Consider the following 25,860-nt stretch of genomic DNA (forward strand, 5'->3'; position numbering starts at 1 on the left):
CGTTTAAACGCCAAGTTTGATATTAATTATTTTTTTATTTTAAGAATGAATAAAAATATACATGAAAATTAAAAAAATTATGTCATTATAAGCACATTCAACTTTTATGTTTGTAAAAATACATGTAAAAGTTTGTTTATTAAGAGGTGCGTGCTAAGAAATAGAATTATATATATATATATATAAATATTTATAAGACCTAAATTTGTAATTAATTATTTTCAAATATGTTTATAAAAATAAATATATTTGAAAAATAGTTCACTTAGAGAGGGAAAGAAAAAAAGTTAATAGAAACATCTATTATTATTATTATTATTATTATTATTAAGGGTAGAAAACGAATCGCATATGGTTTAAAAATATTAATCAATAAGAAAAATATAACACCTAAGATATAATTAACTACATACTAATGCTTAGCTAAATTATTAATAGGAGTAACGATATATATAGAAATATTTCTCTTCTGTATAATAAGTATGTAGATAACGGAAATTCTTGGTTTTAACGATTTTTTTTATTTTTGTTAGTGTTAACTTTAACGGAATATTATTATATTTAACAGAATATTCTTATATTTAACAATAGTTTGTAAACACTTAAACTTAAATAAAATAAAAAATTAAAATAAGATATTTTTAAGATATTTTACAGTAATAATTATTTTAAAATAATAAATAATTAAAAAAATTAAAATAGAATATTTTTGAGATAGTTTACAATGATAATTATTTAAAAATAATAAATAATTAAATAAATTAATCTATGATATTTTTGAGATATTTTACAATGATAATTATTTAAGAATAATAAAATCATATAATTTATAACTTAAATAAAATTTAATTAAACTTAAACTCACTTATTAGAAAATATCATATTAAACATATAATATAATCTATTGTGAATTAGCAACAAATTGTTTTTTTTTTTTAAAAAAACTAACAATGAACTTAAATTTAAAATCCACGTATAATATTTAATATTACATTAAACATATAATATATAATCTCTTGTTGTCACTCCTAAATTCAAAAACTAAAGCTAGAACAAATATAAACTTAAACAAAAATAAATATATTATTTAATTAAAATAAGATATTTATATGAAATTAATATAAATTTAATAAAAATAATTAATAAATTTTATAAATAAAACTAAGTAAATGTGCATATTGCACATTGTTTGTATCTAGTATTTATATATATATATATATATATATTTCTAAATCTACACATGTTTTTGAAATGGCACTTTTATATATGCAAGCTAGTTTACAGAAATGCTTCTACAATTCATGACTCAAATTAAGAAATAAATTCATTAGCTGATTAAATTTGGGGTTTGATGAACTTTTTGAGGCTAAATGTGTTTATAATAGTACATAAAATATTTTAAAAGTAATTAATTATTAAATATCACAAAATTCATTCACATTCGCAATTTGAGAGAAATCTTATTTATTATGTTTATTCCAAAGTTTTGATCATTTCACTCATCTTTTTTCTACTTGTTCTCAATCTCGTGGAAGCTGATCAAACTGTAAGTTCCCTTATAACCTAACACATCACACATATTATTATTATTACATCCTATACTTTTCTTTTTGATAGAACCCTCTCCTTCATTTATAATAATAATAATAATAATAATTGTAAAATTCTTTATTGGCATATTTGATAAAATTGATAAAATTAATTATGAAATGTATTTTCGAAATATATTGTGTGGTATTTTCGAAATGGATAGTTTTCTATTTTGTTGTGAAATATTTTCTAATCAAATTATTCTATATATGTTAATAAAATAAATATATAATTTCCTATAAAAAAATATCTTTTCTTGAAATTTGTTTATATGGAAATTATTGGTATTTATTTTTATTTCTTGATCTGATTTGTTTGTCTAAAAACCGTGTACAACTTGCAGAGATAATGTATATTTTCCTTATTTATTTAGGAAAACTGAGTTTAAAAACTGTGTAGGTTCAATGAATCTGTTTGAACGGATTGCCAGTCTATTTGAACAGATTCTGACTTTCCTATTTGGGAAGATTTTCCATTTATTGACTGATTGGTTTCTGATTTGTTTTTCACGACTTAAAGAGATTCTAAAAAGTATATAATCATTCTTAGGTCGCTGGTTTTTGATCATCTCTCTTGGTGTATTATTTTCCAAACATTTTTCAAGTTTTTAGAGAGACTTTATTATGTGAAGAACTTGAGTCCAGCAAGTTCTTAGTGGTTTATTACAGTGTATTTCTGTATTGTTTTCTTTGTGTTAATAGTGCAGGTTGAACACACTTGGACATTGTTTATCAAGTTTCGAGAGAAGTCTTGTTCGTGAGACACTTTTCGGGAAGAAAAGTGCAAATGTTATGATTTGAAGAGAGTTCAAGATCTTAGCACTTCAGAAATTTGATTAGAAGTTTAGATTACAACAGTTGCGACAAATTCAAAAGGGAATCTTTATTTGTATAAGTCAATTTGGTTTTGTAATCGTTTAGATATTCTTCTAATAAATTTCATTTTCTGGGCGTGGCCCCGTGGACTAGTAGCAATCTGCAAAGATTGCTGATACCACGTATAATTTCGTGTGTTTTTTATCTTATATTCGTTTTTATCTTCTGGTAATAAACTGTTTAAACATATCTGGTTTCTGTTCAAATAATCTATGTATATGTTTAAACATTTATGTAATAATTCAGCAATTAATTATCTAAATTGAATAATTAAATTGGTAATCATAAAAAAAAAAAAAAAAAAAAGAATTTCAATAATAATAATAATAATAATAATTTTATGCATGTACATGTTATATTTTGCAGACTGTGGTGGGTCATGCGCTGCCAGGTGTCGGTTATCGTCGAGACCTCGGCTATGCCCTCTTGAGGTCTGCCCCTGCTATGCCAATATGACTGCCCATGATGGAAGACGCAAGTGCCCTTAACTTAAAAGCATCCATCATAGTATCTGCATGATCATCATCACAAATAACATATATCTATATCTCTTAATAATATTTGCCATAAATTATTGTATTAAATAAATAATTACGTACGGAACATTCGCTTTTGTATGTAAAGCTAATAAAGATTTATATATATATATATATTATTTATATGCTATTATTTCTCACTTATTATTATTATTATTATTATTATTATTATTATATCACCTTGAACAATATTACGGGTCCTTCTGTTTGTACGTAGTAAAAACGATTACTAACTAAACCAGTTTACTCCTTTTCCCACTTTTTCTTAACCCAACATAAATTATAATTAAATTATTCCCTTTTAATAATTCACACTTTTATTATATTCCTATAAGCCCCTAGCTAAAATATGTACTTGGTGGAGGGTGTGGAGAGAGCATTTTTGTTTTATGATTTTCCTACATAACATAACGGTAATTTAATTTACCGAAGGACAATATTCTTCTTCGGTACATAAAATTTATATATTGAAAGTAAATATGCAAAGAGTATAAGAGACAGCACCAACCACAACATTTAATTTCCTAAGTGTTTGATATTATCACTTTATATAATAAGACTAATTAGCAGCACTACAACAAATAGTGCTATTTGCAGCGTAATTATTAGCGGCGGACATATAATAAGCCGTTGTTGCAGAGGTTATTAGCGGTAGACTAAAAGTTCTACCGGTAATAATGTATCAATTATTTAAAAAATATTATAATATTTATCTGCCGCTAATAGACCAAAGAAAATGTCTGGGAAAGTGATAAGTTTTTTTTCAAGATTTATTAGCGGCAGATAATCTCTTTTTGTTAGCGGTGGCCTACCCGCCACTAATACTTTTACGGTTTATACCACGCCATCGTCTCCTTCTCCCAAATCCCTGAAATGCATTCTCTCAATTATCTTTTCTATCGCCTGAAGCTTATCTCTTGGTTATCTCCTCTTTCGCCTGAAATTTATCACTCGGTTTTCTCTTTCGATCTCTGATCAAGCAAGAATGTGTGTAGATCTCTCTTTCTATTTTGTTAATCAGGATTGGATTTTGGGTAATTTTTGGGTTGGGTAAATGTGATTATGCTATTAACTTATTCGTTTAGAGGCAGAGGGAAACAACCAAATTTGTAGTTGTGTCTTTCTTTGCTCTTATAAATTGTATGGATTAGTGATATTCTCTTGGATTTGTCTTGGCCGAATTCAGTATAGCCATTCATTATTATATATAAATATAAATATGATAAATAAATCTAAAACTTATATATATATATATATATATATATATATACCTGTAAATGAATGAGACAGAGTAGTTTTATAAGCATGTATAACTACTTATTTTTCAGTGCAATTTTATTGTTCTTTAGTAGATGAAAGTGATATTTCTATCTCACGGTTTGCTCTTTCTGATTTTTTGTTTATTAATTTTGGGTTTATAGATTTGTGATTCTAATGTTAATGTTACTCATTGTAGCTTGATTGAATTAAGATCCTTCTTTATCTATTTAGCTTGCTTGTAATGCATATACCATTATGTTAATGAATTGAGACCCAAGGGGACTGGATTGTTTCCTATCATTTCCATTACTAACCATAGGTAGCTATATCAGTTTAATAATGGTAGTTAAAAATTTTAGTTGATTATGTTTTAGGTACCGTCCTCCTGATTTCAATCTGTTAAATGTGTTTTGGTGCTTAGCTAATTGCCAAATTCTGATATGGTCTTTGAGGGAAGATTAGCTGTCGTACGTCGTACGTGCTGTGCAACATATACCCAAATATTCTAAGGTAACATATGTTTTCTTGAATATTAACAATTTTTTATCAAGGACAACCGTATATCCACATATATCTTGTTGCAGAATTTTCAAATATGTATTTGAGGTGATAAAGTTGTTGAGTCTTAGTACATTTGACCTGTAGAGACTAGAGACAGATGCAATTCTAATAAAAACTTGTAACAAATGTCATTTATTCCCTCTTTTTGGGTTTACTTCTTATATTATATTAAAAACTTGTAACAAATGTCATTTTCACTTGTAAATATGGTAGACACACGGAGAGCATGGAGGATTTGATGGTTTATGAAATGTAATTTATTTTGTATAATAAATATTGTCTTTTTTTGATGATAAAGTGACCGGTCATTGGAAAAGATTTATTCTTATTATATTAAATTAATAATTAGTTTAATATTTGAAAAAGAAACTAGATTTAATTATAGTAATAAATTAATAATAATAAAAAAAATGTTAGTATTTATTAAAAATTTAAAAATAAATAAATTATGGTTGTTTAATATAAATGTAATTATTATAAATAAATTTAATTTACTTTAAAATTATTAAATTATATTTATTAATTTGGTAATTATAAATAGAAAAATATTTTAATTTTAGAATAATTAATTAAGTAATAAGAGATCATAAAACTAAAGTTTGTCCAAGAATAACGCTTCTCATATATAAGAATAACAAGATATATGTTTGAGTTTTTAAAATTTAAAATAGGAATTTTTTTGAATAATTGAAATTGGTTAATTTTAAATATTTTATGTTTTATAATAAATGTTCTGGGATTTTTTGAGTGCAGGATTTAATTTTTTTTTGAAATGGTCGTATTAAACGGTTATGCTGTCAAATTTTTTGTGAATTTTAATTAAGTAAAGTAGTTTTAATTTTTTTTGTTATATGTTATGTCAACATAATGAGAATTATAATGAATACTATATAATTTAGTTAATTAGTATTATTATAATTAATTGAAAATTATTAAAAAAAAATAATTAGTAGTTAATTAGAAATTAATTTATTTTCTCTGTCTCAGTATGCTTATGATTGATGGTTGTTGACCACAACTATCAATTATAGGGATATCGACACAGAAATGATAAGTTTAAAATATTATTAATAAAATTGTCGACCTTCGAATTGGCCAACGATACGGAGTCAAATAAAACGATAGAAAATGAGATGAAAATCAAGACGAAAAGATAAATGACACAAACGATTTATAGTGGTTCGACCCCAATCAAATGGTAATGACCTACGTCCACTTAATATTCTTATTGATGTAGAATTCCAAGAACTGTGATGAATGAACTAGGGTTCACGAGTTTCACAAGCTCTCGGATGAATACAATTGTGGTGGATAACAACACTCTTTTTCTCTCTTAGAATTCCGAAGCTCAAAAGTTCAAAAAGCCAAAAGTCCTCTCTCTTGAGCCCTTTGATTCTTCTTTATAGAGCCAAGGATTTTTACATGGGTCAATGGGCCTTAATTACATTTAATACGGGCGTATCTAAATAATAATGGAAATTACAATTAATACGGAATTATAAGATTGCATATCTGAAGGAAATAAATAAATATATGCAACCAGGATGGTCGCCCATAATTATGATGCCTGATGAGCCAATGATCTTCTGATCGAGGGTCGAGCAGATTATACTCACTTAAAACTACCACGTGCATCCCACGTGTAGGCCAATCCTGCCACGTCATCAGGTAGTTCGTTTTTGGGTAAACATTTGCCCCCCAAGTTTATTTTACTGCGACAAGCATAAAGTAAACTTAACCAATCGACCCTCCGTGTGACCTGTCACATCTGTCAGAGCCTTTTTGAAAAAGGTAACTAATCATGTCGTTACAGTTTCCCAAAAAGCATTTTGACGTTTAACACATTTCCTCATGTTTCAAAAACTCACCCCCATCATTACGTTTTTATATGTGCCTCGATCAATATAAATAATCATTTCTTTTCACTTTTCACTTTTTACTTTTCTTCTTTTCCTCAAGAACTCTGAAGAATAAAGCAAGATAACTCAGAAAAAACTTGGCGATCCGAGGTGTGTCCGTCCAGCTTGCGCATCAACGCTCGTGATTTTGTTTCTATCTTCTATCCAAGTAAGTTTCCTGGTCTTCTTTGTCTCTGATATGCCATGCAATAACTATCTCTCGAGTTTTCTGATATTTGGTATTTGAGTTTCTGAATGTTCTTGAGAAAAACTGATTTGGGGTAATCGGGCTTGTAGGTAGTAGCATGATCGGATAGGGAAAAAAAATACTAAATGAGGCTTAGGATTTGGCTTGGGAGTTAGGATTACTGATTTAGGACGCAAAATTGACGTAAAAATTCGATTTTTAGGCACTAGAAAAAATCTAGGGTTTTCCCGCCTTTTCTCATAGTCGAAAAGTTTCCCTGAAAAAAGTTTTCACTTATGCTTTTTAATCCGTTTTTCCAAACTGTTCGCATGTTTTTAGTGTTTACGTTAGAATGTTGCTGGTCGTATAAAAGCTTAACTTTTATACACGAGCAACATTATCCCAATATTTCCACTTCTTCTGTCTATTGGCCGTAGATTCTCATCTCCCCTTTTCTGTTCGCAGATTTTCATGCACGATCCGTGGGGAGGTGAGAGGCCGATTGACGACAACTTGCTCGCACTATTGTTCGAAGATCAAGAATAGCCGTCATTGCCATTTTCAGAAGTTCCATTTTCTCAACACAACTCCACAAACAGACCTCCGACCAGCTCCACGAACATGGGTCGCGTAAAGTCTATTGCTCAAAGAAAGAAGAAAACAACCAACCCTTCTGCTAATCAGCCTGCCCCTCGCACTGAGGCTCCTTCTACCAACCCTTAGCCCATAAACACTTCACCACAAAAAATTTCAACCTAAAGCCCGACCTCGCGATGGCCTTAGGCCAGTGGCCGAATGGTATGTAGCGCCTCCTAGCATCATTTCAGCTAGGATGGTAAACAACTATCTCAAGAAGTACGGTCTTCCTTGGATAACCCTCATCAAACCTTCACCCGACCAGCGGGGAAATGTGCCTGGGGGCGCCTCAACGCCTGATCAAGGTATCATATCGAGGCAGGGGTAACTTTTCCTCTGCATCAATTCTTCCAAGGGGTGGCCAATTATTTTGAGGTCACCCCTTTTCAAATTACCCCCAACAGATATAGAGTAATCTCTGCACTCTATATCATTTACAACCACAAGAAGTGGCCTGTACCTATGCCACATGAGATCAACTACCTGTTCGATCTCAAGTCTAACCCCAACCACAACAACACGGGGTTATTCCACTTCTTCCACCAGGAGTCCGCTCGCACCTTCCTGAGCGACATCACCCACAAGTCCAATGTAGGGAAGTATTTCCATGAGTACTTTCTTTCAACAGACCTGGTCGCTGATAACCTGGCCTTCACCCGAGGAGGTAAATCTTTTACTCACTAGTCGTTTGATTTCTTTTAGCTTCTCTATACATTATTTAGAACTTTGGTGTTGTTTAGGTCCATGGTATTAACCAGACCCTACTCCAGAAATGGAGATAAGGGCAGCAGCCGTGGCCAACATGACGGACATTGAGAAGAGTGTCAAAGAGCTGGTCACAGAGAGCAACCTAAGGCTGGTTGGCCTTCTTGCACCTCACCAGGATGTGAGGGAGTCAACAACATGGAGTGCTACCCGGGGAGAGATCCCCGAGCAGCACCAGGATGTGTCACAGCCCCCGAAGAGGCGGGCTACAGGAGTGACCATCAGGGAACCTTCCAGCACTCCACGAGCAGCTGCTGCCCCTACTCAACATGGGAAGGACAAGAAGAAACTTCCTGAACACCCCAAGCCCATACTCGAGTCCTCGGATGAGAACGGTACTGACTTCTCACTCTTAGATAGTTTTCCCATTCCCTGTCATTTATTTGACGGGGATGACAACTTTAAATATGCGACTAGTTTAAATTCAGACTTCTTTAAGGCATAGAGTGAGTGTAGCAGTAGTACAATAGATAATGTATCGACTAGTAATAATGGCTCGGGTATATTACTTAGAATTTTCCTTACTCTTATTTCCTTGCTTTAGTAAGTATCTCAATTTATATTGCTTCATTGTTTGTTTCTATCCTACAGTCATGTCTTCCAATGACCCATTTGACCTGCACAGCCTACCCAAAGCCATTGGTCCTGCAAGCAGGTAGAAGGAGAGCAAGCAGCATCCTGGGGAAAGCAGTAACAATCCCTCAAGGAAAAGGGCTAGAACTGAGGATCCTCCTGCGCCCATACCTTCCAAGGAGACCACTCCTCCACCAGCTCCCGTCGACCAGAATCCTCCACCAGCTCCCATCGACCTGACTCCTCCTGATCAGTTAGGAAATACTCAAGGAGAGGCCATAATGAACATAGCCTTCAACTCAGCCAACGACAAATTGAAGAAGCTATCAAGGCATCGGTGCAGCCGAGAAGCCATCAACAACACTGGCTCCATGAAGGTCGACTAGATCTTCAGCCGCAGGCTGAATAAAGTACTCAGTGTAAGTTGTCATTTTTGCTATGCTTTAATTGTTTACCTTGTCATTTTATTTCCACTAATAGCTTTATCTTTTCTCTGATCGCAGGGGGTTCTAACCCTGAGTACTGGTTGGCGCTGCTCGGAGGCAATGGCTATTGAGTATGCCAAAGAGTTTGAGGAGAGACTTGGCGAGCAGCTCAAAGTAGTCGAGGCCAAACACGCCGAGCAACTCAAGGCGGCCGAGGAGAAAAATGCAAAACAACTAAGAGCCGCTGAGGAGAAGATTGCTAAGCTGGGCGAGGAGCTGAAGCAACATAAGGATGCCCTGGCCAGAGTCACTGAATCCAGAGAGAAGTACAAGGAGGCTTCACTGATTAATTTCATAGAGGCCTCCAAACTTCAAGATGAGCTGGCTATCAGGAGGAAAGAAACTGTTGAGCTGGAGGAGAGAGTGAAATCGCTCGAAGAGACTAACGCCAGTGACTTGGAGAGGTTCAGGGGAGCCACATTTAACTGCTTTTATATGTTTTGGAAAAACAACTGCGAGGCAAACTTTGATTATTTATTAGAGCGTATGAAGTAGGCTGAGCTGGCTAGGTGCGTTGCTCGCAGCACCACAGACATATCGCATATATGCCAAATATGCCCGAAATGGCCAAAATATGAAAATCACCCAATTAACCAGAAATGGGTTCACATGCATATTTTTTTTTTTTATCAAGAAGAAAAGGAACTTCATTGAACAAACAAGCTGTACAAAACAGTGCAAATCACTCAAAACTGAACCTGTACAAAAAAAACCAGCAAAACCTCTCACTAATTACATTGTAATTTCCTTAAAAAGGTCTGCTCTTGGACTGTAAACTTTCTAAAATTAACCAAGTAAAGTCTATATTTAACTACATTCTTAATCTCATTAGCAAGACAATCAGCTGCCAAAGAATAGTCATCAAACAAGCATCTGTTCCTATTCCTCCAAATACTGTAAGCAGTAGCAGCAACAGATAAGTTCATAATGGCTGCCATCAGACCATGCCGAGATCTAGCAAGCCAGACACTCCAACTAGTGAAGTCACTCGGCCAAGCAATGAAACCAAACCAGTTAAACAATATTTGAAGCACCTGCTTAGATAGACAACAAGCAAAGAATAGATGATGGTGACTCTCGGGATAGCTCCCACAAACCGGACACAGCTGAATAGGCACCTGAATATGCAGTCTAATCAGGTTGTCCCTAGTAAGAAGCTGCTCATTAATCACCTGCCAAAGAAGGAATCTATGCTTTGGTAAGGTAAGCTTGCACCAAACTGCAGAAGAGTAGCCTACAAGCTGCTGGTTTAAAGCAAAATTATACAATTTGGAAGGCTAGAATCTCCCAAAACAACCCGCTGCCTGAATCTCAGTAAAACCAAATTTCTCCCTTATGTGACATAACTTCCTCCAATACCAACTACAGTAAGATTTCAGAGTGTAACTCCAGAAATTGAGGCCTTTCAAATATATAGAATTGACCCATTTAACCCATAAAATCTCAGGCTGCTCAGATAAAGCCCAGATATATTTGGCGAGAATAGCTCTATTCCAAAGAGCACCATCTCTGAAACTAAGGCCACCATAAGCTTTAGGAAGGGAAACCTTCTACCAAGAAGCCAGATGAGGTTTACTTCTCAGACCAGCACTACCCGACAGAAAGCTACGGCATAACTTCTCTATCTCCTTAACAATACTCTGTGGTAAAATAAAGATGCTCATCCAATAATTTCGGAGACCAAATAAAACTGAGTGGATGAGCTGCATTCGGCTTGCATAAGACCAAGAGTGAAGTCTTAATCTGATTTTTTGCCAAATTATTTCACAATCCTCATGTCTCCACTTAGTTGGCCTCATAGGTACCCCAAGGTACTTAAGAGGAAAGGAGCCTTCCGAAAGATGCACCTCTTGTGCTATAATTTTTCTCTCAGCAGAAGAAACTCCTCCAAAAAAATTTTGAGACTTAGCTGAATTTATAGTCAAACCAGTAGCCGAACTGAATTCCTCAAGAGTGTCTTTAAGAGCAAGAACAGCTGAATGAGTACCCTTACAAAAAAGGATCAAGTCATCAGCAAAACAGAGATATATAAGCTTTAAATTCTTGCACATAGGGTGATATCTGAAAGAAGGTTCAAGAGCAGCAAGTTGAAGTCTCCGAGTCATATATTCCATGATAAGAACAAACAAAAGAGGAGACATTGGATCTCCCTGACGCAGCCCCTTCTTACCCTTGAATTTACCTTGAACACGACCATTCATGAGTAAAGAATAAGAAGTAAACACACCATTATCCATCCTATAAATTTCATGGGAAAGCAGAGAGCTTTTAAAAGATCCTCTAGGAATTGCCAATCTACCGTGTCATAAGCCTTGCTTAAATCAATCTTAATAGCACATCTAGGGGAAGTAATAGCCCGACCATAGTTTTTAATAAGATCCTGAAAAATCATGATATTATGAGTTATTGAACGACCCCTAATAAAAGCCCCCTGGTTCGGCTGAACAATAGCAGGAAGAACCAAAGCCAATCTAGAACATAACAGCTTAGCAATACATTTATACAAAGTTGTGCAGCAAGCAATTGGCCTATAGTCTATAGCTCGGGAAGGATTGCCACCTTAGGGACTAAAGACAAGGAAGTTTCATGAAGATCTGAAGGAAAGCTCCCTGTTTCCAAACAATGACTGATAGCTGAACAAACTTCATTCCCAACAACATGCCAGGTAGCCTTGAAAAAACTAGAGCCATACCCATCAGGACCCGGAGATTTGGTAGAGGGAATACCAAATAAAGCACTTCAAATTTCCTTATAGGAGAAAGGTTTTAACAGCAGAGTTTGGTGATTTATCGAGAGCTTAGGACCCAAGTCTATGCAAGCCATATTAATACTACCTGTAGCTGAACTCGGGCTCCCCAAATAACCTCTGAAATGCTCAACAAAATGAGAAACAACCTCAGAAAAATTATCCACGAGCTTACCTTGATCCTTAACAAATGAAGCGATGCCATTATCAGCTATTCGCTGCTTCAGATAAGCATAGAAAAATGATGTGTTCATATCTCCCTTCTTTAACCAGTCTATTTTACTTCTTTGGGTCAAAAAACTATGTTACATTTTTTCCTGAACTAAGTAAGCTTCCGCAGCATCCTTAACTATTTGTTGGTATCTGAACTCAGTCGGGTTAGCTTGGGCTTTTAACTGAGCATGCTGGTACTTCTCTTTTGCCAAGTCAAAGCTCAAACCAATATCTCCAAAAGTATTATGATTAAACTTCTTTAAACTATGTTTCAACCTCAAAGTTTTTTAAAAAATAGCCCTTAAACCAGTAGCCTGAATAGGTAACTGCCAGCTGAACCAAACCACTTCAGAAAACTTATGATGATCAGCCCAAAAATTGTAAAACCTAAACAACTTAGTACCCAAACTCACCTTAGACTGAATGTTAACAACACAAGAGCAGTGATCGAAGACTACTTCCCATCTAAAGACAGTAGTAGCATGAGGAAATAGATCAATCCAAGCCTCATTTATAAAAACATGATCAATTTTAGAATAGATGCGAGCTGGACCATTTTCATTATTAGTCCAGGAGAAAAACGAACCTAAACTTTTTAAGGGAGCAACATGAGCCTCCTCAAGCCAACGAACAGAGTCTGCCAACTCAACACCAGAAATCGGATTACCACCAGCTCTATCCATACTAGAAAAAGGGGCATTGAAGTCCCCTAAAATAATCCAAGCTTCATTCACGAGGGAAAGCCTAAGTAACCCCTCCCATAACCTCCTTCTGCCTTCTAAAGAATTAAATCCATAGACAAAAGTAACAAAAAACCTTTGCTTCTGACCAGCCATCGTAACCAAACAATGAACAAATTGATGAGATTCCTCAATAATTGTAACCTTAACAAAAACCTTCCTCCAAACTATCAATATTCTACCCTCTGTAACTAAACTGGTATAAAACTCCCAATTAGGTAACTTTTGCTCCATAAAATCAAGAATTTTAGTCCCCTTCATTTTAGTCTCCAAAAAACCTCTGATACCAATTTTGAACCTACTACAAATATCCACAACTGATTTATGCTTATTATAACTGTTCAGACCCCTTAAATTCCAACTGAGAATATTACTATTATCCATTAGTAGAAATAGGTAAGGGAATACCATCTTTATTACCACATAAATGCTCTTGAAGAACCTGAAACTGATTGAGTTGTCCTTGCCTGTAACGACCCAAATTCGCTATTAAGGCTTAAGGGCCTTGAGTAGCGTGCCTGGAGGGCATAATGGGATTCTGTGTGTGACTTTAATGAGTTTAATGCATGATTATGATGTAATGCACGTTATATGACTATTTGATTATTTGTGATGCATGACTATGTGAATTAGTATGCATGTAGACCTGATTGAGCATATTTATAATTTGGCCATTTTGGGCATGACTGTGTTGATATCTGTGATCTATGACTCGAGACAATCCTAGAATGAGCGGGTTAGCGGAAAAGTCAAAGCGGGAATCTGTACCCGGCTTGGGTTAAGCCTGGGGAGTTTAAATGAGAATTTGGAAATATATTGAGGTTAATCTTGATGATGAGGAATGTATATTTGATGATTAATCAGGTATTGGGTAGCGAGCGGGAATTATTAGGAACACTTGAGGAATTAGTGGGAATTTGGGTGATATGACTAAAATGCCCCTTTATGGACATAAAGGTTTAGAATTAGTACGGGAGGGCATTTTGGTCTTTAGGCTTGTAAGAGATGAATTAAAGGGGGGCTTTATACTTAGTGGATTTTGTAGAAAAGAGTATAGGCTGAAAAGAAAGAAAGAAGGAAGAGAAAAGAAAAGAGGGAAAACAGAAGGGTTTGGCTTTAAAGAACAGTTTGTGGCTCTCCCAACCAAATTCCTTCATTTTCTTGGAATCAAGCTCAGTGGAGAGCTAGGGTAGGCTGAGCATCAAGGATCCTAAGCTAGACTTGAGGATTTACAAGGGATTAGCAAGATCGCATCAGAAATTTGAGGTAAGTTCTTGGAGATTTCTGTTTTAGGGCTTGACTGGTTTGGATTGTGTTTTGAGCTAAATGGATGGGATTTTTGGGGAAATCAGGTCAAGGTTGTGAAGGTACAAGCTAAGGAGGTCTAGGGTTCAATTCAAGGACAAAATTCCACCCACGGTATGATTTCTAAGACCTTATCTTTGATTGTTTGAGTGGATTTCTGGTTTTTGGGTTCATTATGTTAGATTTTGAGTTTTGGGTTGCTTGAGGTTAGGGTTGAGTTCTTGGGATGTTTGGGATGAGTGTGAGGTGTGGTTAAGTGTGTTTTTGGGCTTGGGAAAGATTTGGACAAGTTTGGGGTTGAAATGGTGGAAGAAAATCGCAAGAAGCGATTTTGGGTTTGGCTGGTCTGCAACTAGCGCTACAGCGCTAGTCGGGGGGCGCTGTAGCGCTAGCCCCTGTTTCTGATGGGGTGGTTCTGCTTGTAGCGCTACAGCGCCCTCTTTAGAGTGCTGTAGCACTGCACTGTTCACAGAGGGGATTTTTGGGCTTTTGTGAAGGGATTTTGACCTAGGGTTCGGGGCTCGATTCCGCCACTTTGTTTTGGGGATCTAGGACTTCCCGGGGGCTCGGGATTGGTCCCGGGGGCTCGGGATTGGTCTCGAGGCTAGGTTTTGGACTCGAGGTTTGGTAATGACTTTGACTTATGGATTTTATTTAGGTAAGCGCTAGGGCTCGAGTAGGATCGTGCTCAAGGAGTCAGGTTGATCAAGGCCATCGAATTTAAAGGTAAGAAAACCGTAACACCCGGGATTAGGGCATGGGCCCGCAGTGTTATTGCAGGGCATGGCCCTAGATTGTTTTACTTGCAAATGTATGACCTTGAATGAATTATTATATGTTTGAATGATTATTTCGAAATGTATTATGCGTGCAATTATAATGAAATGAACGACTAAGGCTGAGGGCGGCAAAGGCCGAGAGCGGCAAAGGCCGGGTACGGCCTTGGGGCCGGAAGTAACACTCAGCACATGGGGTGCTTATAGCCAGGGTGGGACCCAAGGGATACATGAGTTATCCTTACGGTGAGGACCGAGACCCCAGGCTTTGGTAAGGCCTTTGGGGCGGCATGGCCGTGCTTGTTTAGTCTGATGGTTTTCCTATTTATCAGTGGATTATGTCAGCTATATTATTTGCATATGTTATGTACTATTTGGGTTTTCTTGCTGGGCTTCGGCTCACGGGTGCTCTGTGTGGCAGGTAAAAGCAAGGAGTCAGTCAACCGGCCATGAGTATGGAGAGCGCGGGGGTGGCGCGTACATGTTCGGCCTGCCCGACTGCTTTGGTTGGGGGCATTTTGTATATGGCTGTATTAACTCATTCTTTTGATAGTTAACCTGGTGTAAATCTATTTTTGAATTGTAAATATTTTGTAAACTTTATTTTTGGGATCCCAGATGTTTGATACTTAATGTTTTCAATGAAACTAAACATTTTCAATGAGTACAGCCTTAAACTCTGGTTTATACACACTTTTGGTTTTAGAAACCACGTATAGTCAGTCAAAAGCACGATTTTGTTTTAAACTCACTAAGTAACGACTCTAAGGTAGTAGGGCGTTACAACTTGGTATCAGAGCGAGCCAAGGTTTATTGGTTCTGGAGATTGACCGAACATGTATGCACGCTGCCATTGAAAAGCTCGACTCAGGGTTGATTGGTATGGTCGATTGATATATACATGAATATGTGTTTAATGCTTTGTGTGCCTGCCTAGATTGTTATGAGCATGATGAGTGAAATAACATATGCATGATGCCAGGGCAGGGCCCGTTGTGATGAGTGAAATAACATATCCTCATGTTGATTTTGGTTGTTGTTGAAATTGAGAGGTGGAAAATGGACCTTGTTATCATGCCTGATGAGCGATGTCACTGATTGCAGGCATTTAGTTGTAATGCCTCGCCAATCATCGAGACTCCGCGGCATTCGGGCCGAGGATGACAACCAGGGTCAGGACCCTCCACCTGCTCCTCAGAACTGGCAGCAGATTTTAGCCGAGATGGAGGCTAGGTTGAAGAGAACAGAGGAAGAGTTTAGTCAGTTGAGGCAACCAGCTCCTCCACCAGCCACTGGGTTACCACTACAGCCGAGTGTGGTACCAGCTCCGGTTCAACCCGTGACTGAGAACAGGTTGGAACCACTGTATGAAAGATTCAGGAAACATCAACCTCCTACCTTTGAGGGCGGAGCAGACCCACTGCAGGCTGAGCAGTGGATGAGTACGATTTCTGTAATCTTGGACTTCATGAGGGTTGAAGGAAAGGACAGGGTTGATTGTGCCAGTTATATTCTTAAGAATGATGCAAGAATATGGTGGGATGTGGTAAGGCAGCGAAGGGATACTGCAGCTATGACTTGGGAAGAGTTCAAGAGCATTTTTAACGAGAAGTACTACAGCGTGGCAGTTCGAGCCGCGAAAGCTGACGAGTTTATCAACCTGACTCAGAGCAGGTTATCCGTCACCGAGTACACCCTGGTATTTGACAGATTGGCGAAGTTTGCGCCAGAGCTAGTGCCGACTGATGCGGCCAGAAGGGGCAGGTTTATACGGGGATTGAACGTAATGATCGCCCGTGATGTGAGTATTACACTGGCTCCAGAGACTACTTATGCGCAAGTGGTAGACAAGGCCCTCATTGTTGAGAGGGCTAAGGATCAGATCTGGAAAGATAGCGCTGCTAGGCGCGATACCAGGAGGGTTGTGCCTTCTTCTTCTGGGCCTAGTCGGGGCAGCGGCCCCAGTGAGCAGAAGAGGAGAGCACCAGATTCATTTGCTCCTTATGGGTCTGATAGGAGGGTTCGCGGTTCGATGGGTGGCCGCCAGGGCGGAAATGACAGTTGGAGGAACTCTCCGATTTGTCCTCGATGCAGGCGACGGCATCAGGGCGAGTGCCGGACCAGGGCATGTTTTGTGTGTGGGAGCACCAGCCACTTGAAGAACGACTGCCTGCAGGCCAAGAAAGAGGAGCCAAGGCAGGGAGATAGCCTCGCTCCTGCTAGGGTTTTCACTTTGACTCAGACTGAGGCAGAGGCCAGTCCCTCAGTGGTCACAGGTCAGATTCTTAGCGCTGGATCCTTGTTTACTGCATTGATTGATTCTGGTGCTACGCACTCATTTGTTTCTGCTAGGGTGATTGATTAACTTTGTAGACCTAGTATTTTGTATGCTAGGGGTTTTCAAACTTTATTGCCTACAGGAGATCTGGTAGTCTCTAGGAGGTGGGTTAGAGCATTACCAGTAGTTATAGACAGTAGAGAATTGTTTGTTGACCTGGTTGAGCTAGATATGGACGATTTTGATATAATACTAGGAATGGATTGGTTAACGCGGTATGGAGCAACAATTGACTGTAAGCGACGAATGGTGACCTTTGAACCAGAAGGCGAGGCACCCTTTGTGTTTGTGGGAACGGTGAGTGGACCGCGGGTGCCTATGATCTCAGCACTAAAGGCTAGAGACCTGATGCAGGAGGGTTGCATAGGATTCCTAGCGAGTATTGTAGATTCCTCCAAGGTGACGGCAGTGGGACCGAATGAAACCAGAGTGGTCTGTGAGTTTCCGGACTTGTTTCCAGCAGATCTGCCGGGATTGCCGCCACAGCGGGAGATTGAGTTCGTCATAGAGTTGGTTCTGGGAGCAGAGCCAGTGTCCAAGGCACCCTACAGAATGGCTCCGGCAGAATTAAAAGAATTGAAGATTCAGTTGCAGGAACTACTGGATTTGGGGTTTGTCAGACCGAGTTTCTCGCCATGGGGTGCTCCAGTGTTATTTGTTAAGAAAAAGGATGGATCGCTCAGGATGTGCATCGATTACAGGGAGTTGAATAAGTTGACCATCAAGAACAAGTATCCGTTGCCTAGGATCGACGATTTATTTGATCAGCTTCAAGGGAGTACAGTGTTTTCGAAGATTGATCTCCGATCAGGCTACTATCAGTTGAGGATCAAAGAAGAGGACGTACCAAAGACTGCTTTCCGGACACGGTATGGGCATTATGAATTTCTGGTTATGTCCTTTGGATTAACCAATGCCCCAGCGGCATTTATGGATTTGATGAACAGAATTTTCAAGGACTATCTGGATAAGTTTGTGATTGTATTTATCGATGATATCCTAGTATACTCCCAGTCAGAGACAGAGCATGAGCATCATCTGCGCCTGGTGTTGCAGCGGTTGAGAGAGCATAAGTTATATGCTAAGTTTAGCAAATGCGAGTTCTGGTTATCGCAAGTTTCATTTCTGGGCCATATTATCAGTAAAGATGGGTTACTGGTCGACCCAAGCAAGACGGAAGCAGTAAGAGATTGGCCTAGACCCAACAATGTTCCTGAAGTTAGAAGTTTCCTTGGACTAGCAGGTTACTACCGGCGGTTTGTAGAAGGGTTCTCCAGAATTGCTACTCCAAAACCAGAGCAAGCTTTACATTTAATAGGTAGCCATTCATATTCCACCTCTTGTTCCATTATCTGACCAAACTCATTCAGAAATTGAATACTTCAAGGGGGATTATCAGTTACTTCCATATCCACAAGAACTCTTGCAAACTGAATTCTTGAACGCACCCTAGTAAATTTATCAACCATTATCGGTTTACCAAGCGTACTCACAAGTGCACTAAGACATTTGCTACCCCAATACTGCAGCCCTAAGTCAGGCAAATGAATCCAGAGCGAAACTGAACGAACAAGGCGAATAGTGCTAAGATCCGCAGACCATGGCCGAATGATAACAGGCTTCTGATCAAAATGAAGAATACCATTCTCAAGAACTTGATCCCTTGTAGCTTCATCATTGAATTTAACCATGGTTAAACCCATTGTCATTCTTGATATCTGAACAATCCCTAAATGACCCCATACTCTTTTAATGAATCCTTCAAAAACAGCCATAGGAGGATTAGCCCCTAGCACCATACATATAACTGCCGAACTCCAATTCGCAGATTGGACTTTAACCTCCTCTGCATCTATCTTTGCATATTTCCTTCCATCTTTGAATAAAGGCTCAGAAAACTCAAGTTTCTGATCAGAAAATGAAAGCTTACTTGCTGTAAATTGCTGCCATTGACGTTGAGCTGAAGCTTGAAAATCCCCTTCCTCAACCTTATCCGCCCAAGTTGCCCTATGCGAGATCGAATTTACTGGCCCATCTCCAACGAAACCTTCATCCTGAGAACTTCTAGTCCCAGACAGACGTTGCTCTTCATTACTGAAATCTAAACCCTCTTCTCGAGCCTCTTCATCTTCGTTCAACACATCAGACTCTTGGTCTTTAAACACCAGATCAGTAGGGACAGAACTATTAGGATCCTTCTGATCTTGAACCTGCGGAATCTCTTGATCGTCTACCCTAATTACAGGCTTACGTATCAGTTTCTTCCTCTTCGCCATGGGAGAGAGCAAACCGTACCTAAGCCTTCGCCATGGGAGAGAGCAAACCGAACCTAAGCCTCTTCACATGCATATTTAATACACCTAAACATGCATATAATAATTTAATAACATAATAAATCAAATATGGCCCTCCTGACCTCCTAATCGAGGTCCTAAACCTTATTAGGGATTTTGGGGCATTACAACTATCCCATCCTTACAGAAATTTCATCCTCGAAATTTATCTGAACCGCCCGGAATATAAATTCCGCACAACTGATTCCAGTTTCCTAGGTCGTTCACTTGACCTCACTGTCTCTGTAACATTACCTTAATTCAAGGTATAACTTTGTTTCTCAGAACCCTGTTCTTTCAGTCTCATATCTGGACTGGCTATTCCTTACAGGATAACATAGCCTCAATCTCCAGATTCTCATAACTCAACACATGAGTTTCCTTTTAACCCATGTCCTCAACATGGAAATACAAATACATTGTATACAGCTAACAGTGCCAATGGTAAGGCCAATCCAAAGGCAACCTGATCGGTCCTATCCAGGATTCAAACGGTCAAGATAATCTAGGGCTCAACTTGCCCTCAACTCCTCACCCCTTTCCACGGTGATACTTTAAGGAAGATACAATCTTCTACTTGGAACTCCATGTTCCTGCTTTCAACTTAATAAAAAAAATTCATTTACTCTTAGACGTGAGCATCCAAGCTCTAACCTCTACTAATCTCAATGGTCCCCTGAACTACCTCGGGATCCAGATATATTATCTCATTCATCTTATAAGATGTTCTTCCAATAATAATTGGATAACTCTCTCTCTGATTTACCATCAGTCTGAGAATAATGAACTGTACTGAATTCCATTCATACACTCGTTTCCTTCCTTAACCCTTCCAAGACCTGAAAGTAATAATAGAGTCTTCATCTGATAAGATAGACCTTGAATTCTCAATAAGGCATACTATCTCTCTCACAGAGAAATCTGAATACTGATCAGTTGTATTACTTGTCCTTACTGATAGAAGTGGCTCACTTTAAATACTGGTCCATAATGACCCAATCTAAATCACGATGACCCACTAACTTGGGCAATCCCATCGCGAAACCCACCGCGATGCTTTCTTATTTCCATTATAAAATACTCAAAGGCTACAATGGCCCCACTGATTTCTAATACTTTGAATTAACCTGCTAACAGGCTAAGAACTTTACCACATATACCATTAGGTCCCTCTCCATCTTAGGCCATCACTATAAAACTTTCAAACTTTGGTACACTGTCATGATGCCTAAATGAAGAGAATAAAATAGTAACATGAGATTCATCCAGAATCTCCCAATTAATCTCAGTGTCTATCAGATTCCAAATCCGATCCTTATACCTCAATAAATTTATACCTGACACTGTTTAATCCTTAGCTAATCCATCTAAGACTTTCCACTCAATTTTTCCTATCTATGGTTCACTTAATTGTCTTTCCTTTTGATATTCTCTGAGATAGTAATCTCAAGCATAAAACTGGCCACCTGTTCCACCAGAAACTTTACTCTAATTTTGGTCAGATCCTTTAAACCAACATGTTGCATAAGAAATCACTTTTCTCTGTGTTACTGAGGTGTCATAACAACCTACCAACTGATTCTGATCTATAAAAAGACTCAGAACTCTTTTCCAAGGTACATATAATATCCTGCTTGTCCAAGGAAACTCCTGCCCCTAAGGCGTTCCTTGACCTTGGAAAATCTCTAACTGAGAATATATCACAATAATATTGATCCAGAAGATCACAAATTCAATTCAGATACATCTTGATTAGTCTGTTCATCTGATTCATAAAACAACTTGGCATTAACCAAATTCTCAAAACATCACCCAGCACTTCCAGTGCTCTTATCTAATATAAAAACAGTCTTCTGCTTATCCTTCTCCCTGATCTCTAGCTAGTAATAACCAGCTCAAAGGTCTCCCTTAGAGAATACCATCTTACTCAATAACTGAGTCCCTTAGGTCTTACAACTTTGCTGAAGCCATTCAATACAGTGCCCTAGGCCTGATTCCATCCCTGACACTAATCCACTCACCATTCTATCTCTTCACATAAAGGAAACCCTAGCAAATCCCCTGGAAGCACATCCAGAAACTCACAGACTAATCCAGTCTGTCCTGATCCCACTGGTGCAATCTAAGTGGTATCCACCACACTATCTAAGAGGTCTATGCATCTCCCTGCAATAAAACTCTAGCTCTCAATACAGATGTCATCAGCATACAAAATCCATGCACAGTGCCAACTGACACAAGAATTTCCACTCTCAAGCCCAAGAGTTACTATCCTTTCCTTGCCCTTTAGAATTGCCTCACACTTAGTTAACCAATCCATATCTAGGATCATCTTGAAGTCAATCATAGCCATCTTTATCAAAATCACTGATGAGCCCCTTTTATCATAACCCAATTCATATCTTAAGTCACTAATACAGTATTGCATTCCCATCACAACATAACCATGTGATCTGTATTTCATCTCTATACCTCTCTATATGCAACAAACAAAGAACAACCTGGCACCAAAACCAGTCAGCATAATACAAAATCAGAACTAGAAAGCTGACCTGCCACCCCTGAGAAACTAGTCTCAGTCTCAGTCTCTAGCAGCATCGGAATGAACACTCGAGCTGGAGTCGAGTTGTCCATCCCCTTTTGTTCATCCTCTCTTAGCCTTGGGAAATTCTTCCTACGATGCCCCACCTTTCCACAAAAGAAGCATACCTTTGCTCGGCATTTTCCTAGATGATGCCTCTTGCACCGATTGCATATTGGATAAGTCTTCCAACTTTCATTCTTTCTTGCTCTAATAAGTGGAGGTACCATTATCTGAGCTCTGTGCTCTCCAGCACTCTTCTGCCCAATCTGATGTCTTGCATTCTCAACAGTAAGAGCCTTCCCTACCACCTGAGCGTAAGTAGAGATTTCATGCACTAGGGCAGCTCTAATGCCCTAAGCTATCCGGGAATTCAATCCTTGGATAAACCTTTCTTTCCGAGATACATCTGTGGGTACCATGTCAAAAGCAAACTTGGCCAACCCATCAAATCTGTTAACATACTCAATTATTGTTGCATTTCCCTGAATGAGATTAAGAAATTCATTCACTTTAGCAGTCTTGGCTGCTTCCCAGTAATAATTTTCATTAAAGAGCTGCCTAAATTCTTTCCAATCCATCACAACTGTGTCTCGAGTCTGGGATACTACCTCCCACCATGTCCGGGCATCATCCCGCAATACATATGTAGCACAGATCACCCTATCATGACCTACCAGCCCATACTGTCAAGAATGGAACTGATCATGCCCATCCATTGCTCAGCTCTGAATGGATCTAGGCCAACCTCGAAGACTGGAGGGTAATACTCCTGGAATCTTCCACAGAGAAATTCCCATTTGCTCTCAACCATAGGCTGAGCCAAAGCTGGTACTACTCTTGGCAAAACAAAGGAAGAGGTGTTTCCCAACAGGTTCTGTTGTTGCTTCAAACACTTAATCTCTTCCTCATGCCTCTGTAATCTTGATTGCAAATCAGTAAGTACCTGCTGAAAATTCTGAGGAGCAGGTGAAGAACTCAAACCCTGGCTGTAACTCCCAGCCTCTGTATAACTACCACTAGGCCTCACAATCTGCCTTGGATACATACTTGCTGATTGAATCTACAGTCAATAACTTGACCCATTAATCGTGATGAGCATATCAAGAGCTTTCCCCACGGGAACAATATTACCACACTACATTCACAAATCATTGCAGTGCTAGAAACATGCCCATGGCATTCATACATCAATCATAATCCCTGCTCTTGAAACATACATCCCATGCCTCCAACTCCAGCATGCAATTATCACAATTATAATATTCATGGAGCAGGTAATCATATGATCACATTCATATATATATTCACGGAGCATGTAATCATATAGTCAAGAGCCAAGCTCTATCAGAATCTCATGCTCCCTAATACAATGTGCAGGTAAAGCATTCACATTCTATTTAAGCAGTTAAGCACATAACTACAGAAATAGTTACCATTCCCTGAGTGAAGCTATCTTCAGTGACGAGTGTACATGCCCAGCTTGTCTTTAGGAACCATAAACCTTGGCTCGATTTGATACCAAGTTGTAACGCCCTAAACTCCAGGGACCATTACGGTGTGCCTTTTAAACAGTGCTAAATTCGCTAATCGAGTCATTTGGCCATAATCGTGTAACTAAGTATGAGTAGCGGTTTAGGGTTAAAAAATTTGGTTAAGATATAACGTTTCACTAAAACGTTTACTATATACATTGGGATCCCAAAAATATAATTTAAAGGTTCATTACAAGACAATATTTACAACTAGCCGATCTAAGCGGCAAAACAGGGTTTAACCCTAGTTCCTCTTTCAACCCTTGGTCGTGGTGGTCGAGCATCCGCATATGTACACATCGTCACCTAAGCTCTCCAACTCAAGGATGGTCCAGCTTTCTTTTGCCTTTACCTACACTACATATCACTCGTGAGCCGAAGCCCAGCAAGAAAACTCAATATGCTCATGGATAGTAATAACATGTCATCAAATCATATCTGGCATGCCTAGCAAATATAGTTCTAATCAAGCATGCAAATAAGTTCTCATAATGATGGGTATCCAGGATAAGGAATCCTGCCCTCCTGAATGGATGACTATTAAGTCAATCCTAATCAGATAAATGATTTAACATTGGTGGTTCCGGTAACCATGCTGAGCTTATAACCCTAAATAGAAGAGTGACAGTTGTAAAAGTCACTAAGGTGGGTTCTGTTCCCTTTACAAATAAGTGATCACGTCACTAGCTTAAACAGAATAAGTGATTGATAAGCAAGTCACCAATGCAAACCAATCGAGTGACTATAGAGTCACTACTGTGGGTACCGCTCCCTTAGCCATGTGACGATAGGGTCACCTGGGCTTTACAAATTAGTGATCCTTTCACTAGCTTAAACAAGGTAGGTATTTGATGAACTAGTCACCAACATAAACCTACCGAGTGACCATAGAGTCACAACTGTGGGTACCGCTCCCTTAGCCATGTGACAAATAGTCACCTAGGCCTTTGGCCCTGGCTCTGAGTAACTAGTCATAGACTAGATAAGCGATTATAATTTTCATCGAACTTAGGGTCGGTCTGACATTAATTGTAATGCCCCAAATTTCCTAATAAGGGTTAAGACCTTGATTAGGAGGTCGGGAGGGCCATAATTGAGTTTTTATGATAATAAATGATTATATGCATGTTAATGTGGATTATATTATTATATGATGATAAATGCATGCATATGGGTGTAATTATAATTATAAGGGCATTTTGGTAATTTGGCCCATTGAGGGCATATTGTATAATTGGGTGCATATTGTGATTTGTGAATGAGATCCCATTATTATGGAGATATATTCGAGCTATTCGGTATGAGACGGTCATATATAATGGATTAGCGGTTTTTCCATAACGGGGTCAATTTTGGGGTAATAGAAATATTTATTTGATGATAAATTGGGAATATTTGAGATCAGGAGAAAATTTCGGAGGTTTTGACTATAATATTCTCGGGGGTGTTTTCGGGACCCCGAGCATTAGGTTTTATTTGAGGTTACTTAAGCTTGAAGTAGCTTATCAGATAGAACGTACGTTAGAAAACCTCTCGTTCTCCTTCGTTAGTTCATTTTTGTTATCCGAAGCATTTTCGAAGAAATCTTGAGTTCTAGGAGTCGGAATCGAGCGAGGATCGAGGCATAGCGATCCTAGGAAAGATTAGAAGCTTCTTAATCGAAGGATTCGACAGAGAGCAACACAATTAAAGGTAATCTAAGTTTAAGTTTTGAGTTTTTAGAGTTTTTAAGCTTAGAATTAGATTTTGTAAATCGTTGAGTTTTTGGTTCGTTCGAACCTTGGGTTTTGAGGGTTTTGGAGTATTGGGAAGCTTGGGAACTTTGATTTGATGATTGGGGAATGTTTAGGTATGATTTTGGAGGCTTTGGGGTGTTAAAAACGAGTTTGGGAATGGCCCAGGGTTGGGGGCCGCGGCCCTGTTCTTG

The 25,860-nt window shown here is 38.2% G+C and overlaps 1 long non-coding RNA gene across 1 annotated transcript; it reads left to right on the forward strand.

Moving 5' to 3' along the window:
• The first annotated feature begins 1,477 nt into the window (after positions 1–1,477).
• LOC133804908 (uncharacterized) lies at positions 1,478–3,134 on the forward strand. The gene is made up of 2 exons (XR_009878700.1): positions 1,478–1,546; positions 2,832–3,134. It is a non-coding gene; the product is annotated as an uncharacterized LOC133804908 (long non-coding RNA).
• Positions 3,135–25,860: the final 22,726 nt, after the last annotated feature.

This window comes from Humulus lupulus, chromosome X, assembly GCF_963169125.1.
Source record: "Humulus lupulus chromosome X, drHumLupu1.1, whole genome shotgun sequence".
NCBI classification, from domain to species: Eukaryota; Viridiplantae; Streptophyta; class Magnoliopsida; order Rosales; family Cannabaceae; genus Humulus; species Humulus lupulus.